Consider the following 17,006-nt stretch of genomic DNA (forward strand, 5'->3'; position numbering starts at 1 on the left):
ACATGATCAAAAGTAAAACAACGTTAATGGGATGTATCCTAATTAAATTACACGATTCTGAGAGAATTACACTATCAAATGATACACTAAGGGTTGAAGACGAGTTTTGTTTTTTAGGCGGCGTAGTATCTTACGACAGCCTAAACAAAGAGGATACAAAAGACTGACTGGCAGTATCAAGAAATGTGTTTCTGAAGAAGAGAAATTTGTTCACATCAAACATAAATTTAAATGCTAGGAAGTTTTTGGTGAAGGTTTTAATGACGGATAAAAACAGCCAACTGTTGCACAAACGTTATTGCATTTACCTGGTTTCGATACTGACCGAGCGTATCTTCATGAGAATAAGTTATAGTTACGTAAGTTCACATTTCACGGCGAGATAAAAAAACTATATTACCTGAAATGCTCAAGTCAGTCTGATGTAACCCTAATGGCTTGCTGTGCTTGTTGATCTCATGTTGACATAAGAAAATAACTTATTCGACTACAGCACTTCTGCTCATATGGTTTTGTTACCTCTCCATACAACGTAAAACTATGTAACTATAACTTATTCTGATGAAGATGCGTTTAATCGGTATAGAAACCAGATCGGTGCAATAAAACTTGTCCAACTCATTGGCTGTTTTTATCCTTAATTAAAACTTAAATACGGTTGCTGAACGTCAGACTGGTTCGAGACTGTTTGCTGAAGACATTCGTCCGGAGTGTGGCGTGCACGGAAGTGAAACGTGTTCGCTTAACTGTTCAGAAAAGAAGAGAGTTGAATTGTGGTACTACCGAAAAATGACGATGGTTATATGGGTAGATCGGATAACTAATAAACAGGACAGAATCGAACTGGACGCTAGAGAAATTTATTTCACAACTTTCTAAAGCAAGTAATCGATTTATAAGACACATCCTGAGGCATCAAGGAATTCTCAATTTGATAATGAAGTATGGGAAGAGGAGACTAAAACTTAATTACAGTAAGCGGTTTCAGATGGATGTTGGGTGCAGTGCTTATGCCACGATGAAGAGATTTGGATAGAATACGGTAGCATGGAGAACTGCATCAACAATTTTTCGCACTAACGTCAGCAGTAGCACGTTACTTGTAATGGGGTTCTGCTTTGATTCTCCATGTGTTCTCTAGATTATCCAGCAAATCTCTGTAGTCCATCTTTTCATAGATGATTGCGGGATCTCGGCAGTTCAGTACAGAATGTCAAATCAAATACCTTTCAGCCGTCTAAATTTCCAAATTGTTATTTTATTGCGCTACCAGTTTCGGCGATATCTTACGCCATCTTCAGGCACCCTGACCGACATGTAGGAAGATTCTCTTTGGTTCAGTCAAAATAGGGGCCAGCATTCAAAGACTATTTCCGAAGATTTTTGAGACAGCGATCACTTCAGGCATCACCTGCCTACCTTGGTTTCTCTATCGGCTCTTTTTTCCATCGAGGATAACGTAAAATTGTTTCTTTTGTAAAAGATTAAACGGTCTTGAAAAAGTGGTAATTTATGAATTCCCTATAGAGGTTCTGGAAGAGCCACCTATGGCTGAATCTATCGGTTTTTATTTTCGTATCCCTCCTCTATAGATACTGTCAGATGCAGAATTTGGCTGGTGCATGAATTACCAAGTCTAAAACCAGCTTCAGAACGACAGAGCCTGCCAAACGGTTCGAAATGAGTCTCATAAAATACACTCCTGGAAATTGAAATAAGAACACCGTGAATTCATTGTCCCAGGAAGGGGAAACTTTATTGACACATTCCTGGGGTCAGATACATCACATGATCACACTGACAGAACCACAGGCACATAGACACAGGCAACAGAGCATGCACAATGTCGGCACTAGTACAGTGTATATCCACCTTTCGCAGCAATGCAGGCTGCTATTCTCCCATGGAGACGATCGTAGAGATGCTGGATGTAGTCCTGTGGAACGGCTTGCCATGCCATTTCCACCTGGCGCCTCAGTTGGACCAGCGTTCGTGCTGGACGTGCAGACCGCGTGAGACGACGCTTCATCCAGTCCCAAACATGCTCAATGGGGGACAGATCCGGAGATCTTGCTGGCCAGGGTAGTTGACTTACACCTTCTAGAGCACGTTGGGTGGCACGAGATACATGCGGACGTGCATTGTCCTGTTGGAACAGCAAGTTCCCTTGCCGGTCTAGGAATGGTAGAACGATGGGTTCGATGACGGTTTGGATGTACCGTGCACTATTCAGTGTCCCCTCGACGATCACCAGTGGTGTACGGCCAGTGTAGGAGATCGCTCCCCACACCATGATGCCGGGTGTTGGCCCTGTGTGCCTCGGTCGTATGCAGTCCTGATTGTGGCGCTCACCTGCACGGCGCCAAACACGCATACGACCATCATTGGAACCAAGGCAGAAGCGACTCTCATCGCTGAAGACGACACGTCTCCATTCGTCCCTCCATTCACGCCTGTCGCGACACCACTGGAGGCGGGCTGCACGATGTTGGGGCGTGAGCGGAAGACGGCCTAACGGTGTGCGGGACCGTAGCCCAGCTTCATGGAGACGGTTGCGAATGGTCCTCGCCGATACCCCAGGAGCAACAGTGTCCCTAATTTGCTGGGAAGTGTCGGTGCGGTCCCCTACGGCACTGCGTAGGATCCTACGGTCTTGGCGTGCATCCGTGCGTCGCTGCAGTCCGGTCCCAGGTCGACGGGCACGTGCACCTTCCGCCGAACACTGGCGATAACATCGATGTACTGTGGAGACCTCACGCCCCACGTGTTGAGCAATTCGGCGGTACGTCCACCCGGCCTCCCGCATGCCCACTATACGCCCTCGCTCAAAGTCCGTCAACTGCACATACGGTTCACGTCCACGCTGTCGCGGCATGCTACCAGTGTTAAAGACTGCGATGGAGCTCCGTATGCCACGGCAAACTGGCTGACACTGACGGCGGCGGTGCACAAATGCTGCGCAGCTAGCGCCATTCGTCGGCCAACACCGCGGTTCCTGGTGTGTCCGCTGTGCCGTGCGTGTGATCATTGCTTGTACAGCCCTGTCGCAGTGTCCGGAGCAAGTATGGTGGGTCTGACACACCGGTGTCAATGTGTTCTTTTTCCATTTCCAGGAGTGTATGTGCATGTGACAGAGAAGTGAGATAGGTCGATGGTAGTTTTTTGGCGAGTCCGGTTCCTTCCAATGCTTCATCAGCGCCACTATCCGTGGAAAGAAGTGACTGAGAATAGGGGACTTAACTCTCACACACAAAGACCAAGCCCTTCGTGGAGACACCCAAGTGTGCGGTTCTTGTGTGGTGGCGGTATCTTTGTACCAGATCTTAGTTGAGAGCGTTTCACACTGTGACAAGAGGCCAGCAATTTCTGTTGGTAACGATTTGTTCTCCCATCAGGTTAGATTCCATTAGAACCGTTGTGCACAGTGCCTATGATGTAATTCAGATAGGAGGGAAATCAGCAATGAATCGCAATTTAATTAGTACTCTATTGTACGTCTAGATTTCAGCTACACTACAGCTATCAGCAGTGCGTGTGAAGTGAGTCATGTACATTCAATAGGCCTGTAAATGTACATGTTATTACACGACCTTGGCATGTAAATACCTCAATACTTCAATACCTATCTACAAGCTACCATGCCCATTAACAAGCATCTTGATTCTATATGAATCACTTCATACGGACTCATGATCACTATATTGCAGTTTAAATCTAGATCTGCCATAAAGTACAGATTGAATCTTGACCGACTGCTGAATTCCTTCCTGTTGGATTTGTCCTCTGTTTTAAAAACAATGAAGCGACTGTGGGAAAGGTCGTAAGGTCTCGTGTGACGTCAGAACATTTGCACGAACTACTGGATAAGTTGTTTTAATGTGCTTCAGAGTGGCTGATTCTTCCTTTTTTAGGTATCAGACCAACCATTTCTATCCGAATCATAGGTTTTCACTTAAGCAATGTAAACATCCTTATAATGAACTGCTAACCAACTTTTACGTGCTCTCACACTGACTGAACCTTTCTCTTTTTGTTTTATTAGTTGTTGTAGTTGTAGAGGGGTTTTGTGGGCGCACGACAGCAAGGTCTTCAGCGCCCGTTCAGTATCATAGTGAGACGGGTGTCAAGAAAAAAAAAAGCTCAGAATATTTACATAAAACGGAACATAAAACACGGGAAACAATCATCGGAAAAGATGTGCTCACCCACACCGAAGCGTGGGATGAAGCAGGGCGTCAGCAGTAAAACATGGACAACACAGGAAGAAAACGAGAGAGGGGGCTAAAACAATGTAGCAGATGGAAGTGGCTGGCTGACCGCAAGGAAAAAAAGGGAGGAGTAGTCAGCCGGATACGTGTTTTGGAGGGATACCTTTAGCACTTGTTTCAGTTAATTCTTGTTTTATTTGATATTTTATTTTTGACAATATCATAATTTTATTAAGACGTGACGAATGGTGCGTGTAGACACGCACATATTCATGCCTGTTTCTACTATCGGTTTTGATTTATTCATAAGCAAGTGCCTTTTTAGTGTCTAATATGTGCCCTGCGTTCCTGAGAGGATTACTTACGAAAAAACATTTCTTTCATCTCACTAAATGCACACATTCATAGCTAGCACGGGCGATAATATCTACAACGGTGAGCGTCCTGCAATCGACATCTATTATCGACAGCACCATTGGCATTCGAAAACACCTTATTTTCATTTTTTAAAGAAAAAGAGTCTATTGTCTCTCGGAAAAATTCTGTTGAAATTTTGTCCCATGAAAAAAGTGTAAGAAAAAACACTGCGTGTTAACCTAAGAGCACCGATCACCCACAGTTGAAAATAAATTGGAGCTGTAGAAGACGATGAAATTTAGTTAACGCTGTGCATGAAAAAATAAATGTAATTATGCCTTTTCTATGTACTGGAATAGCCCAGAGAGGCTATATTCTATAAAATCTTTGACAGTGAACTACAGCTCATGCTAAAGAGGAATGGTCTTAATTCTTTTTATTTTTGTTCTGGAAACGAAAAGCTACCAACGTATTTTGTTGTAGAGGTCGATGTATGTAAGTGTTTTCTCACAGTATATGTATTAAACGTAATTGTGTGTTCGTTCGTTCCATCTCCCTCCACGTGAGATAATTAAGAAGATGATAACATAACAAAACTGGTATGGAGATTCTTTTGGCCCTCTGCCTTTCGTTTGTCGTAATTATGCTGTGACAGTCATTACGCTAAAGCTGTAAACATCGATTACTGAGGGGCTTCACCAGATAAGATAAGCAGAGTAATTAACTTTAAAGAGTTAATATTTGAGTCGTTATATTTAAGCCAAGCTGATTACAATTTCAATGTAAGTGAGAATAAATTTCAGAGCTCTATCAAGTATCAGCGTTAACATCTTTCCCCAACAACACTGAGATAACCGCTTTTATTAAAAAGTGAAATTAATTCTTAAGTTAATGAGACATCTCAACGCTAAAACCAAGTTAGAAAAACTTATTACTATTATCGCAGCAACAATATAGTTACGTAGGTGGTTGCATCGTCTCCCTCCGTAGAACTGTTTGGTAGCGGGCAATATTTATATATTTCTTTTCGATAAGCTACGTGAATGCTATGTGCTGGGAGCGCATTTGTAGTAAGGTGAACTTTCGGAGAGCACTAATTCAGTCTGTTTTTGATTGCATAGCGCATTTCCATGCTGCCAGCACATAAAACTCGCCGTTCGTACTAACATGCGAAAATCCATACGGAAAATTATCGACACACTTAAATAAGGGAGAGAGGGACGACATAGAAGGTTGACACAACATTTGATGACATATTTAAATGTTATTGTGATTTTCTAGATTTGCTATGTGGACTATTTGTGTTCTCTCTCTTTTTTCATTTTTTTTCCAGTGTCCGATCAGTCGCGAAATGAAAACCACAGTGAAAATCAAAAATGTTTTATTTCCAATATTTAGCAACACTTGCCAGCTACTTCTCCACATAGTCACCGATCCGACTTAGACATCTGTCGCATCTGTCGTAGCGTGCTACTAACTTTCCAATACCTTCGTCATAGAGGCCTCCTGTGATTTTTGCTAGTTACCTGCGCTAGTCTACAGCTCACTGTCTGTCACAAAATGCTGTCCTCATAGCCAGCGATTCACGTGATTGAAGAGATGAAAATCGTGGGTAGCCAAGTCCGGGATTTTTTTTGTTTTGATCCAAAATATTTATTTGAGAAATAACGGGAAGTAAAAACATCTCTATTGTTGTGAATTACAAGATTTCATATTACTTTTGTTGTTCTTCTTATGGCATTTGTTTTCATTTCTCAGTTATTGAATAGGCAGAACACACTGTCCATTGACTAATTTTCCTTTCAGTTTTTTCGTTTTTGCATAGGGGAACTCGGGGCGGAACGTGATACTTAACGTTTAGCAATTTGTATAAAATAAGGGAACACAAGGAAACGCTTCTTAAAGTAATAAAAAAACACCTTGTAGTGTAACCTAATGTACTTTATTTTAAAATCACTTAAAACAGTACATTTTGCATTTTTTACAATTTTTCAAAGAAAATCTTTCATATTTCCCGTTCCGCCCCACCCACGGGGCAGAATGGGATGCGGCTATTTTTTTGTTAAATTATTGCATAAACGTTGAATTTGAATTACGAATATCGTATTTAACCATGACAAAATGTTGTATAAAAGGCAATTCAGACTAAGGAATGTGTAATTTAAGCAAATAAAGAGTCATTCTTCAAAATAGGAGAATATTTTAATGTCATTCTGAAAAATGTACGATGCTTAATAACCACCAAACCACTAACTACTAGTCCTTTCGACAATAGTCACAAATCAGTATTTCCTCTTCATCTTCACTGTCTGTGCCAGCACATGAATTGTGTGTCCACTTGAAACACCTCTGGCACGCGACCCAGCTCTCATTAGAAATGGAGCAGAAGTCCCCACAGTAGAGACACTGAGCAACCTTTCTCTCTGATTCTCTCTTCTCCATCATATTCTCCCTTTTATTTTTCTTAACGTCGTTGATGTCCTTTTCTTTGTACAATTTGATATTTTTGCACTAAATTTCACTGCACCTGACGTCTCTGTCCTGACATTGTTCATATTTGTGCACCTTCCTACATTGCGTGCTACAGAATTCTGCAGTTCCTTCTTGTAAGGAGAACCTGTTAATACGCCTGTTTTTTCCTTTTCGTCTTGAAGCCCGCCGTGTATCTTGACAGATTACTGGGACTGGAATGACAGCCTCGAGCGATATCTGGAAAGCTGAGTTGTTCGACGGACATAGCTGGTTGGGAGAGTTAAACTGTGAAACTGCTACTTTATTGAATCCCATTGCTCGAACACCTGAAGTATTTTCTGGCTTGCGAATAGACAGTGTAGGATGCCTCGTAATAAATTCTTTAACCCAGTCTTGTCCAGATAGACAAGTTTGTTTGTCAAATCTGTGTGGTAAGCGATTTCTTTCGGCTAGTTGATAGGCTAGTGATCTGAGATCTTCCATTGTTAGACCAAAAAGTCTGCTTTCCATTGACTTGAGATATGTTGCCAGCTCATGTTCTTCTTCTGCAGTGAACACCTTTTTAAATTTCCCATCTGGTTTGTCTATTATGTAGTCAGGATTATTCGTAGCTTTACGCACATATCTTTCCAACGCTGATTTCGATACATTGAACTGCTTAGATGCTTTTAAAAATCGCATTTGGGAAGATGAAAGGTTGGAACTGCCATTTCCATCGCGTTTACGTCCCATTGCTGTCTATCAGTCTTTTTCATGTACGTCAGCACCATCTGGAACAGAAAGGGGGAAAGACAAAAGAATACAGTTTGCTTTCTACTTGCATCAAAATATGACCGGGCAGAACGGGACACTATCCCATTCCCGTCCCGCCCCAAGAGCACTTTTGAGGTGAACAACTTTTGTGGAGTGTAATAACTGACGTATTTAAACGGATTAAATAACTAAAGTGTAACAAATTCCATGCACTTTAAGGGAATGTGTCTTTTTAGGGTAAACAATTAACAATTAACAGCTTACCTAGCATTGAAATTCACCAAACGTTAGAACAACGCAAGCGGTAACGTGACGGACAACAATTCACTTAGATCTCGCACTTCAAACTAAATAAAAATGGCTGCCCTAACTTCCCTTCCATTCGGAGAATAGTTACATGCCCATACAACAGGTTGCAGCACTGTGTAGTCTAGAAAAGAGCAATTTCCCATTGTGTCCCGCTATCCCGTTCTGCCCCGAGTTCCCCTATCTGTATGATTTTCCTATATTCGTTACTTAGCGTTATCCTTCAGTTCCGTTTTCATCGCTGTTTAGTTTTGTCCAAGTTTTGTTGTGGCAATCATGATACGACTGGCATTTCTCGGATATTGTAGTTTTACAGGGTGTTTCAAAAATGACCGGTATATTTGAAACGGCAATAAAAACTAAACGAGCAGCGATAGAAATACATCGTTTGTTGCAATATGCTTCGGACAACAGTACATTTTCAGGCGGATAACCTTTCGAAATTACAGTAGTTACAATTTTCAACAACAGATGGCGCTGCAAGTGATGTGAAAGATATAGAAGACAACGCAGTCCGTGGGTGCGCCATTCTGTACGTCGTCTTTCTGCTGTAAGCGTGTGCTGTTCACAACGTGCAAGTGTGCTGGTTTATTCCTTAGAACAGAGGATTTTTCTGGTGTTGGAATTCCACCGCCTAGAACACAGTGTTGTTGCAACAAGACGAAGTTTTCAACGGAGGTTTAATGTAACCAAAGGGCCGAAAAGCGATACAATAAAGGATCTGTTTGAAAAATTTCAACGGACTGGGAACGTGACGGATGAACGTGCTGGAAAGGTAGGGCGACCGCGTACGGCAACCACAGAGGGCAACGCGCAGCTAGTGCAGCAGGTGATCCAACAATGGCCTCGGGTTTCCGTTCGGCGTGTTGCAGCTGCGGTCCAAACGACGCCAACGTCCACGTATCGTCTCATGCGCCAGAGTTTACACCTCTATCCGTACAAAATTCAAACGCGGCAACCCCTCAGCGCCGCTACCATTGCTGCACGAGAGACATTCGCTAACGATATAGTGCACAGGATTGATGACGGCGATATGCATGTGGGCAGCATTTGGTTTACTGACGAAGCTTATTTTTACCTGGACGGCTTCGTCAATAAACAGAACTGGCGCATATGGGGAACCGAAAAGCTCCATGTTGCAGTCCCATCGTCCCTGCATCCTCAAAAAGTACTGGTCTGGGCCGCCTTTTCTTGCAAAGGAATCATTGGCCCATTTTTCAGATCCGAAACGATTACTGCATCACGCTATCTGGACATTCTTCGTGAATTTGTGGCGGTACAAACTGCCTTAGACGACACTGCGAACACCTCGTGGTTTATGCAAGATGGTGCCCGGCCACATCGCACGGCCGACGTCTTTAATTTCCTGAATGAATATTTCGATGATCGTGTGATTGCTTTGGGCTATCCGAAACATACAGGAGGCGGCGTGGATTGGCCTCCCTATTCGCCAGACGTGAACCCCTGTGACTTCTTTCTGTGGGGACACTTGAAAGACCAGGTGTACCGCCAGAATCCAGAAACAATTGAACAGCTGAAGCAGTACATCTCATCTGCATGTGAAGCCATTCCGCCAGACACGTTGTCAAAGGTTTCAGGTAATTTCATTCAGAGACTACGCCATATTATTGCTTCGCATGGTGGATATGTGGAAAATATCGTACTATAGAGTTTCCCAGACCGCAGCGCCATCTGTTGTTGAAAATTGTAACTACTGTAATTTCGAAAGTTTGTCCGCCTGAAAATGTACTGTTGTCCCAAGCATATTGCAACAAACGGTGTATTTCTATCGCTGCTCGTTTAGTTTTTATTGCCGTTTCAAATATACCGGTCATTTTTGAAGCACCCTGTAGTTTTACTTGCAATGTTACATGGTAAAATGAGCTTAGATTGGGTGTTGAGGATCAAACACTGCCAATCGGAAACCCTGCAGGAGCGTTGTCAATGTACTTGCAGGGTGCGGGTGACCGTTGTCTTCAAGAAGAAACGCATAACAATTACGTTATGTGAGTTGCATGCAGTCATGCTGAATCGCTCAGCAGGCACTTCACACTTGGTGGGAGACTATTGTTCTAAGCATCTTCAAGTGCTCTCATTGCGCACAGAACTGAAAAGTACGACGTGGCGTGATTGGTGGGCATACCAGAGACACTGCGCAACACATCAGATTTTCACTGTGGTTTAAATTTCGCGACCGATCGGATGATGAAAAAAAAAAAGATAGCCTTCGTATTGTATATAATGACCTACAAAAACACCAAACAAATATTCATTTACCCAGTTCAGTAACACATGGGGCGCGGGCAGTGGAAACTGAGCTGACGTCATTGATGTACACGAATACTGCAGCACGACACGAATACTGCAGCACGACACGAATGCTGCAGCATTACGCGAATTCTGCAGCATCGGAACTCGATTACAGCATTAATGGCTCACCTCCAGGGCTTGGAGATGAACTGGCAGGATAAACAGCACTACAAACGAATTAATTGCGTAGACGGAGCCAATGAAGAAGGAGAGCAGTTGCTATTGGCATGCAGTACATTAGTTGAGTCGCAATACAATACTATAAAGAGCGTCTAGCGAGCTCAATAAAAATCAGTGTGTTACAGCTATGGCATAAGCTTGGGAATACTGTCGTGTGCAGCATCCATTTACCAAGTCACGGCTAGATGTCAGAAGGGAGAAGGAATAGCTTAATATTCACAAGCCGCAATGTAGAATATGGGAAACTGCCGTCTGATACGAAGAATGATCTTAAATGCTCTTGCCTAAAACATCCCGAATTTCCATTTGTAGGTTAGTCATTCATCTCATAATCCAGACTGCATTATGTAAAATCCGAAACATGAAGGGGCTTCTGCCATGAACTGGACGTCCACCTCCTCGTTGTCTAGCCACCCTTCATCACTTTGTAAGTTCGGGGAGAGTTATGACGACGAGGTTCATCCAGTGATCTGGATACGATGCTTTCCTGATTCATGCAAGTGCTGAATTCTGGTTTTGGTTTTCTAGGCAAGCAAAATAGGCTTTATGTCTTTTCTGGATGTCAGCCTTACCTGATCTAAGTACAAAAAAGAACCAATGTTGAATAGTAGCTGCAAGAGCTCATGGTTTTCTTTTAAATATCTACATTTAACACTACCACTGAATAAGCACAAACTTTTCTATCTATCCTCAGCATCTGCTGCATCTACTGCATTATATCATTCATCACACAACATTTATTATTACGTTTTTATTATTGTATCATTTGTATTACAGATATCGCGGAATATTGAATTTATTTAACGAAAGGAGAAAATATAAAAATGCTCCAAATGACGCCAGAAATACAGACGCCTAAAAAATGAAACTGACAGAAATTGCAAAATATCTAAGCAGGCAAATGTAACGCTGTAGAAATATGGATGACTAGGGGCAAGACAGATGCCACCAATAGGTAAATGAAAGACAGATTTGGGTGAAACAGAAGGAACTGTATGAAGAGCTTAGATGGTAACCCAGTACTTAGCAAAGATCCGCGCGGGATTAGCCGTGCGGTCTCAGGCGCTGCAGTCATGGACTGTGTGGCTGGTCCCGGCGGAGGTTCGAGTCCTCCCTCGGGCGTGGGTGTGTGTGTTTGTCCTTAGGATAATTTAGGTTAAGTAGTGTGTAAGCTTAGGGACTGATGACCTTAGCAGTTAAGGCCCATAAGATTTCACACACACACTAAGCAAATAAGGGTAAGCTGAAAGCTGGAAGAGAAGTGCTGCAGAAAGGGAAAGGTTGTTGTTGTTGTGGTCTTCAGTCCTGAGACTGGTTTGATGCAGCTCTCCATGCCTATCTATCCAGTGCAAGCTCCTTCATCTCCCAGTACCTACTGCATCCTACATCCTTCTGAATCTGCTTAGTGTATTCATCTCTTGGTCTCCCTCTACGATTTTTACCCTCCACGCTGCCCTCCAATGCTAAATTTGTGATCCCTTGATGCCTTAGGACATGTCCTACCAACCGATCCCTTCTTCTAATCAAGTTGTGCCACAAACTTCTCTTCTCCCCAATCCTATTCAATACCTCCTCATTAGTTACGTGATCTATCCACCTAATCTTCAACATTCTTCTGTAGCACCACATTTCGAAAGCTTCTATTCTCTTCTTGTCCAAAATAGTTATCGTCCATGTTTCACTTCCATACATGGCTACACTCCATACAAATACTTTCAGAAACGACTTCCTGACACTTAAATCTATACTCGATGTTAACAAATTTCTCTTCTTCAGAAACGCTTTCCTTGCCATTGCCAGTCTACATTTTGTATCCTCTCTACTTCGACCATCATCAGTTATTTTGCTCCCCAAATAGCAAAACTCCTTTACTACTTTAAGTGTCTCATTTCCTAATCTAATTCCCCCAGCATCACCCAACTTAATTCGACTACATTCCATTATCCTCGTCTTGCTTTTGTTGATGTTCATCTTATATCCTCCTTTCAAGACACTGTCCATTCCGGGCAACTGCTCTTCCAAGTCCTTTGCTGTCTCTGACAGAATTACAATGTCATCGGCGAACCTCAAAGGGAAAGGTAAGCAGATGAAATTGAGATGATAGATAGGTTACTGTGAGAAGAATTCGATAGAAATGGAAACAAAGCACCCGTAGTACACGATATTCCCATAGGAGTGTGAGGTCCTTGAGAGAGCTAGCTGTGACAGAACTATTTCACTTGACGTGCAAGGTATAGCAGACAGGCGAAAAACCTCAGAGAAAAATGTAATAGATCCTGTTCCACAGAAAGCAGGTTCTGACAGGTGTCACTATCACCGAACTATCAGTTTAATAAGCAGGTCGACTTCGGGGAATATCAGTTGCGGTTCCGGAGAAATGTAAAAACCCACGAGGCAATACTGACCCTACGAATTATCTTAGAGGATAGGCTGAAGAAAAGCAAACCAACATTTATAGCGTTTGTAAATTTGAAAAAGCTTTTAACAATGGAATAAAATTTTGAAATGCTGAAGGTAGAAGGTATGAGGTACAGGGAGCAGAAGTTATCTCCAGCTTGTACAGAAAGGAGACTGCCGTTATAAAAGTCGAAAGACATGAAAGGAAAGCAGTAGCAGAGAGAAGAGTGAGACAGGTTTGTACCCTCCTCTACCCGATATTACTGAATCTGAACGCTGAGAAAGCTGCGCAGGAAACAAAGAAGAAATGTCGAAAGGAAATTAAAGTTGACGGAGAAGAAATTGAAGATTGGTAACGACGTTGTAAGCCTGTTAGGCATGGCAAAGACTTGAAAACGACTGTAAAGGTGTTATCCCTATAGGCAAACTAAAAAAAAAAGGCAAATTGCAACAAGACATTGTCAAATATAGTCTCCATTTGACATGCTGACATGAGTTAACTTTATTTATCTAGTAGAAATGAGATCTCCAGCAGTATTTATTGTCCTACTTTTATTGCAATCGATTTAGATGTTCCATTATACCATCTTCAGGTCCTCCCATGATGCTAGATGATCCTATGGATACTGGGCAGACACCATTACGAATGTCATGGAGAGTATACGAAATCGACGTCGGTTGTGCTGAATCTGCTATCCTGTTCGTGGCGTGAACCGTGGCATCACATCAGTTATGCACATCAGAGTTAAACGCCATCATTAATTAACAACCGTTATACCTTATTACATGTAAAATGGAGAATTATATATGCACTGAATTCTCGCAGCTTCCATATTTTTGATTGTGCGTAATGACATTTAAGAGCTTGAAAATGGGATTACGTCCCCAAATCATTTTACATATTTAAATTAAATAAATCCGACGTTCGAACAACTGTTGGGTGATTATTTTCCTTCTGGAACTATAATTCATTTCTTGCCTTGCTCACCTAATCTGCTAGTTCATCTGTTCTTATCATTTGATTTTATCTCCTAGAAATGTTCGGCGAAACCCTACGACTATAAAAACAATGGGTTTGTTTATAAGATATCTGAATTTCCGCAAAAGTGGCCCACAAGAAAACCAAAAGTAGAAGTTCTTTCCGAAGTGGGCATGAATTCTACGTGAAGATCGAGCGTTAGTTAAAAATTGCACTGTGAAGATGATAACGATGATGTTTTTGTTTATAAAATAACTTTTCCTGCTGGCAGTAGTGATTTTTATTTTTTTGTGTTTTCACGTGGCGTTTCGGGAAATGATTCTCATTTTCAAGTAAGTTTTTTGTGTGCTCTGCCATTTATTCGTGATGCTTTCGATGTGTGATGTGTTGGAGTCTTCTGTTGTCTTTATACAGGGTGATTCCGCGATGACGTTAAAAACTTTCAGGGATGATGGAGAAGGGTAAATGTGTCAATTTGAGGTAAGAGACCCTGGTCTGGAAACGATCGAGTCGGAAGTTATAAGCGCAAATCATTCTGATACCTATGACAGTGGAATATATGTACAGGTACTGCAGGATAAGCAGTTTTCGGAGGTGCTAATATGTATCAAAACGAGCCAAATAAGGTGTAGTAAACACGGACTCTAACATGCATACGTTAAGAGCTATGAACACTTGTTCATCTGCGATACTGTTAAACACACCTCTTCTTCAGCAAGCTGTTTTGTTAAAAAAAAATTTTTGGAGGAGTTAGTATGGACCAAAAAGATAAAAAAGTATGGTAAATATGGGTTCTAAAATGTATACGTTAAGAGCCGTCGGCACTTGTTCAGTAGAAGAGATGTGTTTCGCAGTGGAGAAGATAAGCAAGTGCTCATAGCTCTTAAGGTATGCATTTTAAAGCCCATACTTACTAGATTTTTTCTTGTTTTCGTCCATACTACCCTTTCTGAAAGTTGTCTGCACTACAGCCTTAGCAACAACAGCATCGGAACACTGTCAGAGGTACCAGAACGATTTTTCGCTTATAACTTCCGAATCGATCGTTTCTGGACCAGGTCCCTTACCTCAGATTGATACATTTACCTTCTCCATCATCCCTGACAGTTTGTAACATCATCATCGAAACACCCTGTAAATTGCAGTAAACACAACAGAAGAATCCAGAAAATCACATGTCGAAAGAATACGGATAAATGTCATAACACAAAAAAACGCGCTTGAAAATAAAATGCATCGTGAAAATATAAATAAAACGAAAATCGCGACTGGTACCAGGAAAAGCTATTTTATAAACAAACACATCACTCTATCATCTTCACACCCATACAATCATGAGCGTCATAACCGTCAGGGAGAAACTAAAAACAGGATCATCTACGACAGTCGTTGAGGCCACCGCGGCGTAGCTTTCGTATCGCAGCCACGTAGAGGAGGCGTGTTTTTAGTGGCTAGCACACGCCTGCCTGGAAACTTTTCCGGTTCCAACGCCCTGGAAGTTTCCGCGCGACGGAGCTAACGACTCGTCGTCAAAACACAACGGCAGCAACAACCCAGCGCCGTCTGCTCGACCTCCATCCCTACCGACGCAGTCAACAACCTCTGCGACCTCTTCTCCTTAAATCCGAACTATCTGTTTCTTAGCTGGAGGGAGCGTTTTCCCATAATCCTCCAGACTAGACGAAACGTCTGGGACCCTGGTCCACACAACGCGGTCAGCTGTCGTGTTACATAATGTGAGACTACTGTGTGTAGCAGAAAGAAGTATAGGTTAATTTTGTTAGCACACGCGCTGGCTAAAATGCCACACATCGACACTAATGAAGAAAGTACAAATATGGGGTATGTTTACGGCTTCTATGATGTTAGCGCTCCTGATGCTGTCGAAGAATACCGTCTGTGCTTTCCGACACGTCGAATTCCTCATCGTAGAGGTGTTTACCAGACCTTTCAGAAAATTGCGTGAAACAGATATCCTTAATGGTTCCTATTTGTCTTCTGAACGTGTAGTTCAACAGCGTGTGCAGGAGCAGCAACACATTGTTGAAATGATGCAACATTGTCCGTACTCCACAAGTCACCGTACGTTGCGTGGCAGAGAGCATCCTGTACCGCTTTTAGTCATTTCCTTTCCTGTTCCACTTGCATATAGAACGAGGGAAAACGGCTGTATGTATGCCTCTCTATGAGCCCTGATTTCTCGTCTCTTATCTTCATGGTCCTTACATGCAATGTACGAGGTGCATTCAAGTTCTAAGGCCTCCGATTTTTTTTCTAATTAACTACTCACCCGAAATCGATGAAACTGGCGTTACTCCTCGACGTAATCGGCCTGGAGACGTACACATTTTTCACAACGCTGACGCCACGATTCCATGGCAGCGGCGAAGGCTTCTTTAGGAGTCTGTTTTGACCACTGGAAAATCGCTGAGGCAATAGCAGCACGGCTGGTGAATGTGCGGCCACGGAGAGTGTCTTTCATTGTTGGAAAAAGCCAAAAGTCACTAGGAGCCAGGTCAGGTGAGTAGGGAGCATGAGGAATCACTTCAAAGTTGTTATCACGAAGAAACTGTTGCATAACGTTAGCTCGATGTGCGGGTGCATTGTCTTGGTGAAACAGCACACGCGCAGCCCTTCCCGGACGTTTTTGTTGCAGTGCAGGAAGGAATTTGTTCTTCAAAACATTTTCGTAGGATGCACCTGTAACCGTAGTGCCCTTTGGAACGCAATGGGTAAGGATTACGCCCTCGCTGTCCCAGAACGTGGACACCATCATTTTTTCAGCACTGGCGGTTACCCGAAATTTTTTTGGTGGCGGTGAATCTGTGTGCTTCCATTGAGCTGACTGACGCTTTGTTTCTCGATTGAAAAATGGCATCCACGTCTCATCCATTGTCACAACCGACGAAAAGAAAGTCCCATTCATGCTGCCATTGCACGTCAACATTGCTTGGCAACATGCCACACGGGCAGCAATGTAGTCGTCCGTCAGCATTCGTGCCACCCACCTGGATGACACTTTTCGCATTTTCAGGTCGTCATGC

This window comes from Schistocerca serialis, chromosome 8, assembly GCF_023864345.2.
Source record: "Schistocerca serialis cubense isolate TAMUIC-IGC-003099 chromosome 8, iqSchSeri2.2, whole genome shotgun sequence".
In the NCBI taxonomy this organism is placed as follows: Eukaryota; Metazoa; Arthropoda; class Insecta; order Orthoptera; family Acrididae; genus Schistocerca; species Schistocerca serialis.